This window comes from Crocuta crocuta, unplaced genomic scaffold (assembly GCF_008692635.1).
Source record: "Crocuta crocuta isolate KB4526 unplaced genomic scaffold, BGI_CrCroc_1.0 scaffold788, whole genome shotgun sequence".
Lineage (NCBI taxonomy): Eukaryota > Metazoa > Chordata > Mammalia > Carnivora > Hyaenidae > Crocuta > Crocuta crocuta.
In genome coordinates, this window is record NW_027530636.1 from 260,677 (window position 1) to 276,891 (window position 16,215).

At 39.6% G+C, this 16,215-nt stretch overlaps 1 protein-coding gene across 1 annotated transcript in view; it reads left to right on the forward strand.

Moving 5' to 3' along the window:
• The first annotated feature begins 342 nt into the window (after positions 1-342).
• LIMS1 (LIM zinc finger domain containing 1) overlaps positions 343-16,215 on the forward strand; it is a 123,263-nt gene continuing 107,390 nt past the window's right edge. The window contains exon 1 of the mRNA XM_077768555.1: positions 343-472. The gene's annotated coding sequence lies outside the window, so the exon portion shown is untranslated. The remainder of the gene's footprint in view (positions 473-16,215) is intronic.

A 16,215-nucleotide genomic window follows, 5' to 3' on the forward strand; every position in this document is an offset into this window, starting at 1 on the left:
GCTCTTTACTTCTTTGGAATGAGTCAGGCCAAGGCATGACTCTACTCTATGCCTCTGGAGTCTATACCCTGATTCTCAAGGACTTGTCACCCTTTCCATCGGTTTTTAGGCTGGAGTCCTTTGATTAGTGCTGCTGGAGGACAGCCTTTCTCTGAAGAAATGTAACTTCCTTTTTCTAGAGGTAGAAATTATGATGCAGATATAGTGATAAATCATAATGGCTTGCCATTAGAGCTAGAGTACATTGTTTATTCATCACAATTGATTATTTCACCAAGTGTTTTGTTTAAAAAGCTTCTTAGCTTCTGGATGCTGCAGAATAATTTTTCACCTACAGTACTCAACACCCACTGCCATTGCAGCTCAGGAGTGTGCTGGATTGTAAAATCCAAGGCCCAGTTGGCAGCCAGCCTGCCCAAATACATGATGTGATGACTTCAGGAGGCTGCAGGTTCTCTGCTGACTAAAGGAGGTAAGTTCTTTAGGTAAGGAATATAGAAACGGAGGTTGAGTAGTTCCTGAGGACACTGCAGGATTACCTGCAAGCTGTTGGAAATGCAGAATCTTGGGCCCTGCCCCTGACCTACTGAATCTGCATCTGCATTTTAGTGAGATCCTCAAGAGGATTTGTGTGCATATTAAACTTTAAGATGCACTAGTATAATGGGCATTGTTGGTTGCCTATCAGCACTCATTTCCTTTGTTTTATGCACGTGTTTTTCAGTTATCTCCCTCTCTCCTGCAGATAGTCCTATGAATCTGTCCTTTCAACTGATCAGAGCATAATTTTCCCTCAGTGACTGTTGATGGTGCAGGGATAGTCATGTGACTTAGGTTAGTCAGTCATCAGGAAAGACTGATCTTTGTTTTGGGTAAGCATTTTCTCTCCCATCTAGCAGGAGAGGAAAAAAAATGAAACCTGCTCATCACCATCATCATTACCATCATTAATCTTTAGATAATGGAAATGTAGCCCTTATTTCCATTGGTAGCCATTCTATGCCATGAGGGGATTAGTCTTGAGATGAATCTGACACTGAAGTTGTTAAGAGCAGAGAGGTAGAAAGAACCTGAATTTCTGACTCTGACATTGAGCTATTGATCTGTCCTGTGCTTGGATCTCTCCTTGCCTTTACCCTCTCAATTCTGTGTAATAATAAATTTTTCTTGCTGTTTTATGCCAGTGTCTTCAAGTAATTTTTATTACTTGCAGCTGAAAGTATCCTAGTATATCCTTCCACAGAAATGGATGCTAGATGCCCAAAGTATTGTATATGCTGATCCTCCTGTACAATGTCTACTTTTTCAGCCTGTTTTAGGTTTTTCTCCTAGTGTTTTGAATAATATTTTTACCATGTGTTGATCATTAAATTATTCAGATGAAGGTTGGTATAGGGAAAGGAAAGCTAAAAGTGAGAAGAATGAGAAGGCTGTCCTATGAAAGGGCAAACTTGGACTCAAAAGTGCTGTGTGCTTGACTGTAGAGCCCACTAGCCTGCAGAGCTCACTAGTGTGTGAGCCCACTAGGCTGTAGATCTCACTAGTATGTGAGCCCACTAGGCTGTAGAGCCCACTAGTGTGTGAGCCCACTAGGCTGCAGAGCCCACTAGTGTGTGAGCCCACTAGGCTGTAGAGCCCACTAGACTGTAGAGCCCAATAGACTGTAAAGCCCACTAGACTGCAGAGCCCACTAGACTGTAGAGCCCACTAGACTGTAGAGCCCACTAGACTGCAGAGCCCACTAGACTGCAGAGCCCACTAGGCTGTAGAGCCTACTAGACTTCAGAGCCCACTAGTGTGTGAGCCCACTAGACTGTAGAGCCTAATAGACTGCAGAGCCCACTAGTGTGTGAGCCCACTAGGCTGTAGAGCCCACTAGGCTGCAGAGCCCTCTAGGCTGCGGAGCCCACTAGACTGCAGAGCCCACTAGGCTGCGGAGCCCTCTAGGCTGCAGAGCCCACTGGTTGGGTGCTAATCCATGCGTTGCCCCTAATTTGGTGTTTGGACCTCAGTTTCCTCATTTGTAAAATGAAAATAATAACGAAATACTGGATGTAGAAATGCTTTGAAAACAGGACTCTTTTTTTTTCTAGTATATTTCTCATTTCTAATTGTTTTTCCTTATTTATGGTGGTAAAACATATGTAATGTAAAATTTACCATTTTAACTATTTAAATTTTTTTTTTAATGTTTATTTACTTTTGAGAGAGAGAGAGAAAGAGACAGAGGCATGAATAGGAGAGGGGCAGAGAGAGGAGGAGACACAGAATCTGAAGCAGACTCCAGGCTCTGAGCTGTCAGCACAGAGCCCAACGCAGGGCTTGAACTCACGGAGTGCGAGATCATGACCTGAGCTGAAGTCAGATGTTTAACTGACTGAGCCACCCGGGTGCTCCATTCATTTTAACTCAGTTTTTAAGTGTACAGTTCAGTGGTGTTAAGTTCACATTAACAATGTGTGCAACTATCACCATTATTTCTAGAACCTTTATGTCATCCCAAACAGAAACTCTGTCTCAATTATATAATAGCTCCTCATTCTCCCCTGACCCTAGCACCTGGGAACTTCTATTCTACTTTCTTTCTCTATCAATTTAACTAGTCTAGATACCTTATGTAAGTAGAATTACACAGTATTTGTCTTTTTGTGTCTGGCTTATTTCACGTAGCATAAGGTCCTCAAGGTTCATCCATGATGTAGCATATGTCAGAAGTTGTGTTCCTTTTATAGTTGAATGGTATTACATTGTATGCATATACTACATTTTGTTTATCTGTTTTACCTGTTTATGGTTATTTCCATCAACATGGACTCACACTGGCTATTGTGAGTAATGCTGCTATGAACATTGGTATACAAGTATCTGTTCGAGTCCTTGTTTTTTTGTTTTTTTTTTAAATGTTTTTATTTATTTCTGAGAGAGAGAGAGGCAGCATGAGCAGGGAGAGTCAGAGACAGCGGGAGACACAGAATCCGAAGCAGGCTCCAGGCTCTGAGCTAGCTGTCAACACAGAGCCTGATGTGGGGCTTGAACCCACGAACCATGAGATCATGACCTGAGCCGAAGTCACCGACTGAGCCACCCAGGCGCCCCTGAGTCCCTGTTTTTAATTTGTTTGAGTATATACCTATGTTGCTGGATTATATGATAATTCTGTGTTTAACTAAATTGCTGAAAACTTGACTTTTTAAAAAAGTAAGTTTTATCATGTATTCAGACACAGATTGTAATGGATATATGTTTTTTCTCTTCGAACTATAGTTTTTTTATTAATTTGAGAGAACTTAGTAGTTTAACATGGGACTCATGAACTGACCCTTTTATAACACATTGAATCTGTATACTGTGAAATTTATATATATTCTCCTCCGTAATCAAATAAGAGAATAGTTTCTCTGAGTTAAAGTTTCAAAGATTTATGTGTAAAATGATTCATGAGATTGTTGATGTCAGAGTCCCTAACTTTGTGTATGTGTTTGAGAATGAATTGATATTCTTTGACTAATAAGCACAGTAACATCTTTATGACCTGTGAAAAACAAAAGGCTGAATGTATAATGAAGAAAATATGGGCATAAAAGTTCTTTCTCTTCTATGAACACTTTCTATCAAACAGAAATAATGTTGGATTATTAGATGCTTAAAAAATTATACGTACAGAATTAGGAAGAAAGTCATTGTGTGAATTCTTGCTGAAATGTCTCTGAAATATACTAGAAGGTAATCATAGATTTGAAATTGTTTATCCTTTCTTTCCTTGAAATTGTAAAATGGGATCTGTCAGCCTACCGGAGCATATATGCATTTTTATAATTCTGAAAATGCCTTTGCTGTTCTGGCATTTCTCATCCTTTTTTAACGTGACGTAGTCAGACTGGCTTAGTCTGCAGAATGTATTGGAGACAAATATTTTACATCCACTGTGAGAAAATTTTTAAGAACACATTTAAAAGTAGAAAAATAACACTGCAGAAACCCTGGCAAGGTGACTGATGCAGCAGCAGATTCCCACTGTCAGGATGGATTGATCAGGGAGCAGCATCTCTTCCAAGAAGTTATTCCATAGGGATTAATTTATATGCCTTATATGCCTATGCCTTTAGTTTAGGTTGCATATAAAATCCACATTAGAAAGCTATGGAGATAGATAATTATAATAATCCTGGACTATTGGAGATAGTAGTCTGAACTGTCCTCCACATGTGGAAACATTTGAAAAATAACTTCTAAAGTGTGTTGTTCTCAAGTAACTCACACTACATATCATTGAAAAAGTTTCTTTTCATGTATTTTTTTAGTCTGAATATGAGTTGATTTTAATCTCCTGTGATTTAGAATTACGTTCCATAAGGAGTTTAAAAATAAAACTTTATGTGGTCTTATAATCTGTCTTAATAATGTATGAGAACTATTACTTTTATTTTGCAGCACAGCATTAGTTTTGTTTTACATTAAAACTACTTCAGAATTATGAAAGGGCATAATCTAAATAGCAATCACATTCTTCACATTTAGAAGAGATTCTTCTTGGGGCTCCTGGGTGGCTCAGTCAGTTAAGTGTCTGACTCTTGATTTCAACTCAGGTCATGATCTTGCAGTTTGTTGGGTTGGAGCCTCGCATCAGGCTCTGAACTGACAGCACGGAGCCTGCTTGGGATTCTCTGTCTCCCTGTCTCTACTATTCCCCCACTCGCTTGCTCTCGAAAATACATAAATAAATATTTTTAAGAAAAAAAAAAGGTTCTTCTTGACTCTTACCATCCTATCCTCAGGTGAAACCTATGTGAAATTAAACATATTCTGTGATGTGTTTGCTGGGGAATCTGGAGACTCCAGATGTGCTTGTGAGCAGTATGTATGTGTGTTTATAATATTTTCAGTGAGTTGGTTAACATTTAAACAAATAATCATTTATGAAGTGGTTTGATGCCAAATCAGCCTTGAAAACCATTATTCAATAGTCATTTATTCTCCAGATATTTATTCTGTTCTAGGAACCGTTCTAGGCACTGGGGATTTATTTAGCAGTAAGCAAATAGAGCCCACCTCCAACCCCTCACCACCATGGAATGTGAGAGTTTCCACATTTGAGAGTTTGTTAATCTTTTCATTTCCTGCCCCAGGGAGAGGTGGTAGAGAATGCCTCTCTAGTGCCCTTCCTGAGGGAAGTTGTTCAACCCTATGTTCCTGGGGCCAGAAGAGAGCCTGGCACTGAGTGTATGTCCCATGAACATTTGCTGAGTGAATAAATGAGTGATAATGAGGTCACTGTCACTTCTCATTTGGATTATTGCCATTAGCTTCCTAACTAGTTTTGCTTTTCTCTTTGCTCCCCCGCCTCCCTGCAACTCCCAGTCTGTTCTTAAAACAGAAAGCAAAGTGATCTTATTAAAAGGTAAGTCACATTCAGTTGCTCTTCTTTAGAGGCCTCTAGTGAGTCTCCGTCATACCCTGTGGAAAAGCTACCGTCTTTAGCGTGTCCTACAAAGCCCCACAGTATCTGGCCTCCTGCTGCCTTCTGGCCTCATACCCTATTGGTCTTCCCCTCATACATTTCCCTTCAGCCACACCTGCTTCTTTGTTGTTTCTCAGACTTGCCATCCAGGCTCCCAACCCAGAACCTTTCATCAGCTGCTCTGTCCAAAATGGTCTGTCCACAGATGGCCAGAGGGCCCACTCCTTCACCTCTTGGGAGTCTTGTCTCAAATGTGTTTTCCTTACTGAGGCCTTCTTCAGCTATTCGATCAAGAATTTGATAGATAGATAGATAGATAGATAGATAGATAGATAGATAGATAGATAGATAGAAAGTGTCCTTTCCCTGATACTTCTGATCTCCCTTCTCTTACTTTCTCCTGGCACTTATCTCTAACACACACACACATACCTTGGACGGATGGATGGATTTTAATTTTGCTGTTCTCTGTCTCTCTAACCTGCAACATTTATAAGGGTGCCTGTTGGTGACTCAGTATTTGTCAAATAATTAATAAAACAAAACAAAACAAAAAGATAAATCCATAACCAATGTTTCTGTCTGAAATATAGTAGGGCCAGAATGATGCCTTTTGTGTGTCTGTGTGTGCTTTGGTAAATGAGCATTGGTTTTGCCGACACCATGGCTCTGATTTCTTTTTTTTTTTTATTTTTTTACAAATAGTTTATTGTCAAATTGGTTTCCATATAACACCCAGTGCTCATCCCCACAAGTGCCCNGAGCGAGCACAAGTTGGGGAGGGACAGAGAGAGAGGGAGACACAGAATCTGAAGTAGGCTCTAGGCTCTGAGTTGTCAACACAGAGCCCAGTGTGGGTCTTTAACCCACAAACCTTGAAATCCTGATCTGAGCCAAATGTGGACGCTCAACCGAGCCATCCAGGCTCCACAGCTGTATTTGTCTTTTGACCACAAAGTGCCAACACCAATACATCTCTTACTCTATGTGGTGTTGATATTTATTGCTTGCTTTCTGTCAGAATCTCTTACTCTGTTGATAGTATTTTTAACTGATACAGATTGAAGGGGATGGCTCACATCCAGAGTGACATGTGCTGACAGGATAAATATTTGAATGTTTGCTCTAAAGAGCCAGACAATATCAAATCCTAGAGGCATCCTCAGCCATTTCCTCTCATCTTTTTCACCTGCTTGAAATATCCTAAGCATCTCTAGCTCTGTAGTTGGGTTCTCTCCAAGGAGAGGTTTCATTGCATTTTTTTCCTATGAGGTACTTATCAATTGATGTGGATTGGGAAGGTTTAGAATTGAAAAACTCCATACTTTGTAATCTTTAGATGAGAGAAATTTTGACAGACCATTTGCTGGTTTAGATGTGTGGAATCCTTTTGATTAGATATAATCAGGGGCTGGGGTGTGGTGGGGAGCATGGAGTTTGGAGTTGATTAGACCTTTTGCAAGTTGCTTAACCTCTTTGCATCCCAGTTTACCATATTTTACATATTTTATCTTCATGAGTGCCTTGTGAAGTAAGTACTGTGATTAGCCATTTTACGGATGGGGAAACGGGTTTGAAGAGGTTAAGCAACATGATCAAGATCACATAGTAAATTAATAATCTGCATTAAGGTTCTCTCCACAGAGGCACAACCAACAGGGTGTGTGAACGTGTGTATGTAGGTTGACTGACTGGGGTTGAGTTTAAGGAATTGGCTTGCACAGTTATGCAGTCTGCAGGGTGGACTGGCAGTGTGGAAATCCAGGGAAGAGCTGATGTTGCATTCAAATCCGAAGGCTGTCCGCTGGCAGAATTCAGACCCAGTCTTACTTTCATCATTATGCTGTGCCTCTTCTTAGATAAACCTGCTGGTTTAGGGCTTGGCATATACTGAGACTGAACATATAATTAAGTTCCACAGAGGTGGTTGAAGGTGGAATGCATATGTTGCCACAGGTGTGTTGTCATGTTAGGACTGAAGCTGCAGTGGTGGTTGTCTAGAAGAGGAGACATGACAACACTAAAAGGAATAGGGTGTGGATAACACAGCATAGCCTGAGGAAACCTGTCTGTTGCAATTATCCAAAATGGGTATATTATACTGCGTCATTCTAGCCCAGGATTACAGGAACAGACACAGCCAGAAGTCTAGCTCTTTCAGAGAAACTTGTAGTTTCAGAAAGGATGTGTGCTGGATGAGATCTCTGAGCTTTCTCCAAATACATTTCTGTCTAAACCCAGAATTGCTCTGTAACCAAATTGACATTTGAAATACTTGATTTCTTTAAGATCAGCCTTGCTCACTGAAAAGCCAAGGGGTAATTTCCCCCCCCCCTTCCTGCCTACCCTGTCTACATTCCACAAGAGTTGAAGTGGGATGCATATAAGGTTGCTATAGTGATATTGTCATGTTAGGGCTTAGCCAAGGTGGTAGAGTTTCTGGCAAGGCTGCTAAAGTGGATTGTTAAAATTTGGTAGAAACAAAGGTCTCTGAAAAAAATATGGCTGGCACATAATTGAGTCATTTAGTAACCATAGGGGGTGTTAACCAGCTCTTTGGTATCTTAGCTGGAGAAAAGAGAAGTAAATTGATTTAAACTGTATCAGGAGGAAGAGTTAAAATTCTGTCTTAGAGACAACTGCTTATTAAAATGAATGCATAGGGAGGGAATGAACTTGTTTAAAAGATAGAGTGATTATATGAAACCTGTCCTTGGAAATGTATATTTTAAAGGTAAAATTATTTTTCTTAATTCTATCTTTGTGGTCTCTTTTTTATGTTCCTTTTGGTTGTGTGTGTGTGTGTGTTTAAAGTTTATTTATTTTGTGAGAGAGAGGGAGGGAAGGACTGAGACAGAGAGAGACAGAGAGAGAGAGACAGAGAGAGAGAGAATCCCAAGCAGGCTCCACACTGCCAGCGCAGAGCCTGACATGGGCATGATCACATGAACCATGAGATTATGACCTGAGCCAAAATCAAGAGTTGAATGCTTAACCAACTGAGCCACCCAGGCTCCCTGTGCCCCTTTTGTTTTTATGCTCTCACTTTTATTTTCTACATTACTAGCTCTGTCTCATGTCTGTGTGCAATAAAATGAAGGGTTTCAGGGTTTACCAGGCACCGTCGCTTACAACTGGGCTGGGGCAATTTAGGCCCCTTCTCTGCTTCACTTTCCTCACCAGCAGAGTGAGGACTACAATACTGCCTACTTTCCTTCCTGTGAGGATTTCTGGAAAATCATCCAGGGCAGTACAAGACTCAGTAATATAATTTGCATTAGCTGCTTTGATGTTGGTGATGCATTAATGCTGTCCCTGGGGGTAGAATTAAGGAATCCAACTGTGAGTGTCTTCTCTGTCAGCAGTTCCCATTTCATCTGCAGGTCAACTTTTTAAGGTCTATATTATTTATATCCTCATTTATATAGATGAGGAAAGGGACTGTCAATGGATAACTTGCCCACAGCCATACAGCAAGTGGCACAGCTGACCATGTTGCAAACTTGAGTCTGTAATACTCACACACCCATGGTCTTTCAAATATATTGTGCTAATTTTTGTTTTGGTTTGTTTTTATTATGGTGAAAATAGGTATAAAATTTACCACCTGAACCATTTTTTAAAATTTATTTATTTTGAGAGAGCACATGTGAACATGTGTGTAGGGGAGAGGCAGAGAGAGGGAGAGAGAGAATCTCAAGCAGGCTCTGCACTGAGAGTCTGATGTGGGGCTCAGACTCATAATTGTGAGGTCATAACTTGAGCCCAAATCTAAAGCCGGATGCTTAACCAGCTGAATCACCCAAGTGCCTGCCCCACCATCTGAACTATTTTTGAGAGTGTAGTATAGTTAAGTAGTATTAAGTTACTTATTTACGTTGTTGTGAAGCAGATCTCCAGAACTTTTCATTTTCCAGACCTGAAACTTTGTAACCATGGAACAGTTCCCTATTTTCTGCTCTCCTCAGCCACTGATCATGGTCATTCTTTATCTATGAATTTCATTACATTAGATCCCTCATATAAGTGAAGTCATACAGTGTTTGTCCTGTCATGACTGGCTTATTTCACCTAGCATAGTGTTCAAATTCATCCATGTTGTAGCACATGCCAGAATTCCCTTCCCTTTTAAGGCTGTATTGTATTCCACTGTGTATATATACCACATTTTGTTTATCTATTTGTGCTTCGGTAGATATTTGGGTTGCTTTTATGTCTTGGCTACTATAAATAGTGCTGTGAATATATCTGTGCACTTATCTTTGGAGACCCTGTTTTCACTTCCTCTTGGATATTTATCCAGAAGTGGGGTTGCTGGATCATATGATAGTTCTATTTTTAATTTTTTGAGGACCTGACATACTGTTTTTAAATAGCATTTGTACCATTTTCAATCCCACCAATAATGCACAAGGGTTCCAACTTCTCTATATCCCCACCAACACTCATTATTCTGGTTTCTGATTTAGGGTTTTGTTGGTTTGTTGGTAATAGCCATCTTAATGGCTGTTAGGTGGTATCTCATCGTGGTTTTGATTTGTATTTCCCTGAGGTTTAGTTATGCTGAGCATCTTTTCATTATACTTGTTGGTCATTCATATATAATCTTTTGAAAAATGTTCCAAGTCCTTTGCTCAAATTTTTAGTCATGTTATTGAGGTTTCTTTGTGGCTGAGTTACAGTTTTTTATATATTCTGAAAATTAACCCTTTATTACATACTTGATGTGCAAATATTTTATCCCATTCGATAGGTTGATTTTTTTTACCCTGTTGATGGTATCCTTTGATGCACAAAAATTTTGAAGTTTAATGTAGCCCCCTACCATTTATCTATTTTCGCTTTTGTTTCCTGTGTTTTGGGTATCATATCTATGAAATCATTGCCCAATCCAAAGTCATTCTGATTTTTCCTTGTTTTCTTCTAGGAGTTTTATAGTTTGGGGTCTTAAACATTCAGATCTTAAATCTATTTTGAGTTAATATTTGTTTAGGATATATTTATTAATATAGTTTAGGACAAGAATTATAGAGAATCTGTTTCCTTGACTTAGAGTTGAATTATTTATTTGTTCATGTAAAGAAAAAAATCAAGGCATTACAGTAATACAATATTTCCTTTGGCTCTGAAGAGACCAACTTTGCAGAAATCCAGGGTCTCTGGAATCCAGAAGTTGCTGGCAGGTCCTGCTGGGGGAGGAACCCTTTTTAAAGGCAAACTAATGAGGCCCTGAGCTCCCAGAAGCAAACAGACACAGAGTAGAAAAAGAGCCACAGACTCAAAGAGGCTATATTCTGTATACTCTGGTGGCTTGATCCACGGTGGGGGCATCAACATCTCAGAGGGAGTGTAACCATCCCCAGAGGCAGAGGAGAAGGACAGAGAGGGTTAGCACAGAAGAGTCAGAAAGGAGAGGCATGGAGGTTGGCAGCACTGGCGTGAGCAGCAGACCTTACAGAAGAGGGGCCTGACTGAAGGTACTCAGCTCTGTAGCCTGGTGGTGGAGGGTCAAGGGGGGAGGGAGGCACAGAGTAGTTTTCCCTTCACCTGAAATCTTAGCCTTCAACTGGCTAAAAAAAATGGACTCTCCAAAAAAAACTCAGTCCATAGGAACTCTGAATTACTAACTGGGGAAGGAAGTGTGTGTGTGTGTGTGTGTGTGTGTGTGTGTGTGTGTGTAGTTTTTTGACGAATGTGTAATATTTCTCAGAGTTGCTAAAACATTTCAGATATCTAGTTCTCTTGTGAAAATCTCTGAGCTATGAATAGGATTATAGATATCTTTTTTAAAAAAAATTTTAATGTTTTATTTATTTCTGAGAGAGAGACACAGCATGAGCAGGGGAGGGTCAGAGAGAGAGGGAGACACAGAATCCGAAACAGGCTCCAAGCTCTGAGCTAGCTGTCAGCACAGAGCCCGACGCGGGGCTCAAACCCACAAACCATGAGATCATGACCTGAGCTGAAGTCGGATGCTTAACTGACTGAGCCATCCAGGCGCCCCTTGGATTATAGATATCTTATTTGTATCTTTATTTCTTTCCTTTTTTCAGTAAGTGTTAAGTATCTGTGTGTTATTTATTGTGAGGGATACAAATGTTATGCATCCTTCCATCAGGACTATAGTGCAGTAGAGAAGACAAATGTTTATAAATAATAGTAAAATAATGATAATAAGAAGACAAAAGGTTGTCTTTTTAGATAACCTTTTAAGATTATCTAAAGGAAGAGGAAGGTCATTTTAAGGATGGAGAAACTGAAAGCTGAATATTTTGTGAAGTTTATAGGTCTAGGTCCTTGTTCGTATTATGTCTTATGGAAATGACAAAAGACTTCAAAACAGTGATTCTCTAGGCCATATTAGCATGAATAGTAACTATAGACTGACTCTACTGCTCTCCCACTGTACTAGATCTCTCTTTCAGCTGTTTACAAACAGTATAAATATGGAAGTATATAATTGCTTATTATCCACATCATTTGACTAAAGTGGGACAGTAGATACTCTGACAGAAATGGAATACCTTTCATTGAATAGCATTCTGTGATGTACAAAGTAGTCTCACATAACACTACAGAAATAGTGTGAATCTTAAACATTTAATCTTTTCTTTCTTTGAAGATCCTCACTTTTTAGTTTTTGAGAATTTAGCACATAATCCTATATGGTGAGAAAATAGAGATAGAGCATGGGCGAAAAGACATTATTTAGGAGAGCTGTTCATTGTATGGATGGGACAACTGAGAGACTTGAAATTTGCTGAGGGAGAGTATTTCATCTGTTCTTCTGGAATTCAGCCAGATTTTACTAACAGTCTGCCTCCAGGCCGAAAACCACTGACCCTTAAATTTTAAAACAGGTGGTAAAAGGTAAAGTTCTACTGGAAAATCTTAATTCCCTGCATCAGTTGCAAAACTGTAATAAAACACACATACACAGTGAATACATGTTGAGTTTATGTCCAAATACTGATTGTATTATGAGCGGCCCATTAAAAGCCACCAGAAAAGTTATTTTGAAGAAGAATTTGAGTAACTATGGCTTTTTTTTTTATCATGGGACTTGTATCTTAACTCCAACTTTGTACCCATATCCTTTGTATCTTAATGTTCTCCTTTGATTTCCATAAATTTCTCTTTATTGAGGTATAATTGGGGTTCAATAAGCTGTTCATATTTGAATTTTACACTATAAGTTTTGACTCCTGACAGCACCACCACAGTCAAGAAAATGTCCTTTTCCACCTTCCTCCTGCCCCTTTGTCAGTCTGTTCTCCACTCACTGCTCCTCTGTGCCTCTCTTGGCTTGAAACCCCATAGAAATTTTAGTTCTGAATGTGTAGTACAAGTTAGCTTTGTTGGTGCTCTGCAGCTTCCTGGGCCACATCAAGTGTGTTCGGCCAGTGCTTTCCAAACTATAGTGAAGAGTGATGCTTTTCTTTAAAAACAACAACTTCCAGTTCGTTGCTGTCTGATGCTTCTGTAAAGGACAATAAAAACCGGTTACTAGAAAAGTGAAATGAAAAAGAAGTCATGAATGCGAGTCTCAATTTTGTTCTTTAGATAGAAAATTTCTATGTCAAATTTTAAGTTTCTAAGTACTTATTCTTAATTTCTGCACTGATTTCATTGCAGATTGAACAGCAAAATGTCATGATCATAGGCTACTGGGTTGGCAACCCTGCTATTCCTCCTGTGTGTTTCACTGGGTACAAAGATCTCTTGGGCATGCTTTTAGGGTTTCCCACTTAGAATGTTCTGCAACTTCTGGCAGCTACTTTGACTTAAGAAATGATAAAAAAACAAAACAAAACAAAACAAAACAAAAACTAGCAGTTGTTGACTACTCTCTATATGCCAGCCTATATAAATCATTCTTCTATGACACTGGTTGTGGGCTTGTCATATATGGCCTTAATTATGTTGAGGGACACTCCTTCTGTACTCACTTTGTGGATAGGTTGTTTTTTTTTGTTTTTTGTTTTTATCATGAGTGAATGTTGAATTTTGTCAAATGCCTTTTCCGTATTTGTTGAGATAATCATGTGATTTTTAGCCTCCATGTTGATAATGTAGTATATCACTTTGATTTGTAGATGCTGAACCATCCTTGCATCCCTGGAACAAATCTAACTTTGATCATGCTGTATAATCCTTGTTGAATTCAACTTGCTAATATTTAGCTGAAGACTTTTGCATCTGTGTTCATCAGGGATGTTGTGCATAGTTTTCTTTGCTTATAGTGTCCTTGTCTGATTTTGGTGTTAGTGTGATGTTGGCCTTTAAGATTTTGGACGTGTTTCTTCCTCTTCTATTTTTTGGAAGAGTTTGAGAAGGGTTGACAGCTATCCTTTAAATGTTTGGTAGAATTCACCAGTGAAGCCATTTGTACTGGACTTTTGTTTGTTTGGAGGTTTTTCATTACTGACTCAGTCTCCTTACTAGTAATTGAACTGTTCAGATTGTCTGTTTCTTCGTGATTCAATCTTAGCAAGGCATTTTTATTTTTTATTTCTAAGTAATCCTCAGAACAACCTTAAAGTATGGGTGATATTAGCCCCAGTGGAGTGTTGAATTAACTCACTTGTATTTATGTATTCAGTTAAATGTTTCTGAATCCTTGCTATGCAGGCTTGTCCTGGGCTCTCGGGAGGCAACAAGAATCAGATAAAATCCCTGTCCTTGAGGGGCCTACATCTTTGTTGGGGAGAGACAGGACATAAACAAATAAATATTAGATAGTGATAGCTAAGGTAGAGAGAAATAAACTAGAGACAGGTATAGGGGACAGGAGATGGGAATTGCACATTTAAGTAGAGTGGTTGGAGAATTCTTCACTGCCATGACTTTTGGGCAGAGAGTTGAAGCGCCCAGAGCTGGTATTAATGGTAAAGGTCCTGGAGTTTTTTGAGATGCTCACTGATATGAAAGACCTTTCTTCCACCTAGTAAATGTCTCATTGAGGTCTGAATTCAAATTTGGCCTTTCTGTTATGCTTTCCAGTTTTTATTCACTATCTGTGCTCCTGATTTAAAGATGCCTAAATTCAAATAAAGTGGAAATCCATTTGGGAGTGGGAATACAATTATGTGTGTTAGGGAGTTAGATTGAAAATCTGTTCTCTGTGTGAATCTTGCTTTTGATTAGGTCTGGATATTTTTCAAGGCTTTGAATATCTTATTCCTAAGTGTACAAAATAGATGTACACTATTGTAGTTGAGTTTCCATTTTTAAGTGGATGAAATTTCTCTAGGGGCTATAGAAAGCCACACAAAATCAGGGAAAGAATTTTCAAAGGAGAACAGATGATTAAAGCTTTGGAAAGAAGGCATTGCTTTTGTTTAAGCACTTTGAAGTTAAGGATTGTGTAAGTCCTTCCCTACTATCAGTGAAGCCAGCTCTCGTCAGCATTGACAGGAGCCTTTGCTGGGACTCTTGTCTCATCTGGCAGCTCTCCCCTGCCCAGCACTTCCCTTCTGCACATGCCAACAGCTCTGAACCAGACCCTTTACTTGTGGTTCTGAAAGGGGACTTCAGCTACCTCCATTTTGTCCTCAGTCTGTACTTTCTAATTAAGTTCTTCTTGCCAGCTTATCTCAAAGCTCAGGCAAAAGGTCATGTGGGCAAAGCATCCTGTGATGGGAATGGAAACTGCCCCCTCAAACAATACAGACTGCCCTAAGTCAGCAATACCCCTCGTGACTGACTGCATGATAGTGGTGGACCTGATGACCTTTACTGCCCACTGCCCTTCATCCCACATTTTCCTTATATAAACCTGGATGTATTTTCAGCCCCTTGGAGGTGGTTAAGACATTAGTTTGCTATCTTCCTGGTGTTGGCCTCACCAAAGTAAATTCTTTTCTTGATTCACTATCATTCCTTTCTCTGCCTTTGGATTTTGTCAGTGGTGAGTGGTTGAACCTTGTCTGTTTAGGAACTCTTGCACCAGGTGCTCTTGCCCCTCTGCACCCTGATTACAGTCCTAGTAAGATGTTGAACCTTAGACTCCTTCTGCCCTCTCACCTCCACCAACAGCCCCAGATTGGGTTGGGGAGGAGGAGGAGCGGTATGTTGTTATTCATGACTGTTAGGGTGCATGGTTCTCAACTGAGCTGGAGGGCCACTTGAAATTGACAGAGCAGGTATTCCTATTCCTATTTAACAGACGAGAAATGTGAAGTTTAGAGACATTATATAATTTGCTCAAGGTAATCATCCCTCAATTAAACCATTATGGATATTTGAACCAGAGTCATTGGTTTCCATATTCCCCTGATTGCTGCTACATGTTTTCTTTTTTCAGCCTGGTGTTGGATAAACAAGCTTTTGTGGATTGGTCATGATTTTATAATATGGAATTTATTATATGGCTCCTATGGAAATTGTAGAATTTTAAATAATATAGAATTGGCTTCACATTAAAAAAATATTTTTAGGGTTAGTATCCAAAATCTATAAGGAACTCACCAAACTCCACATCCAAAAAAACAAACAATCCAGTGAAGAAATGGGCAGAAGATATGAACAGACACTTCTCCAAAGAGGACATCCAGATGGCCAACAGACACATGAAACGATGCTCAGCATCCCTCCTCATCAGGGAAATACAAATCAAAACCACACTGAGATACCACCTCACGCCAGTCAGAGTGGCTAAAATGAGCAAATCAGAGGACTCTAGATGCTGGCGAGGATGTGGAGAAACGGGCACCCTCCTACACTGTTGGTGGGAATGTAAACTGGTGCAGCCCCTC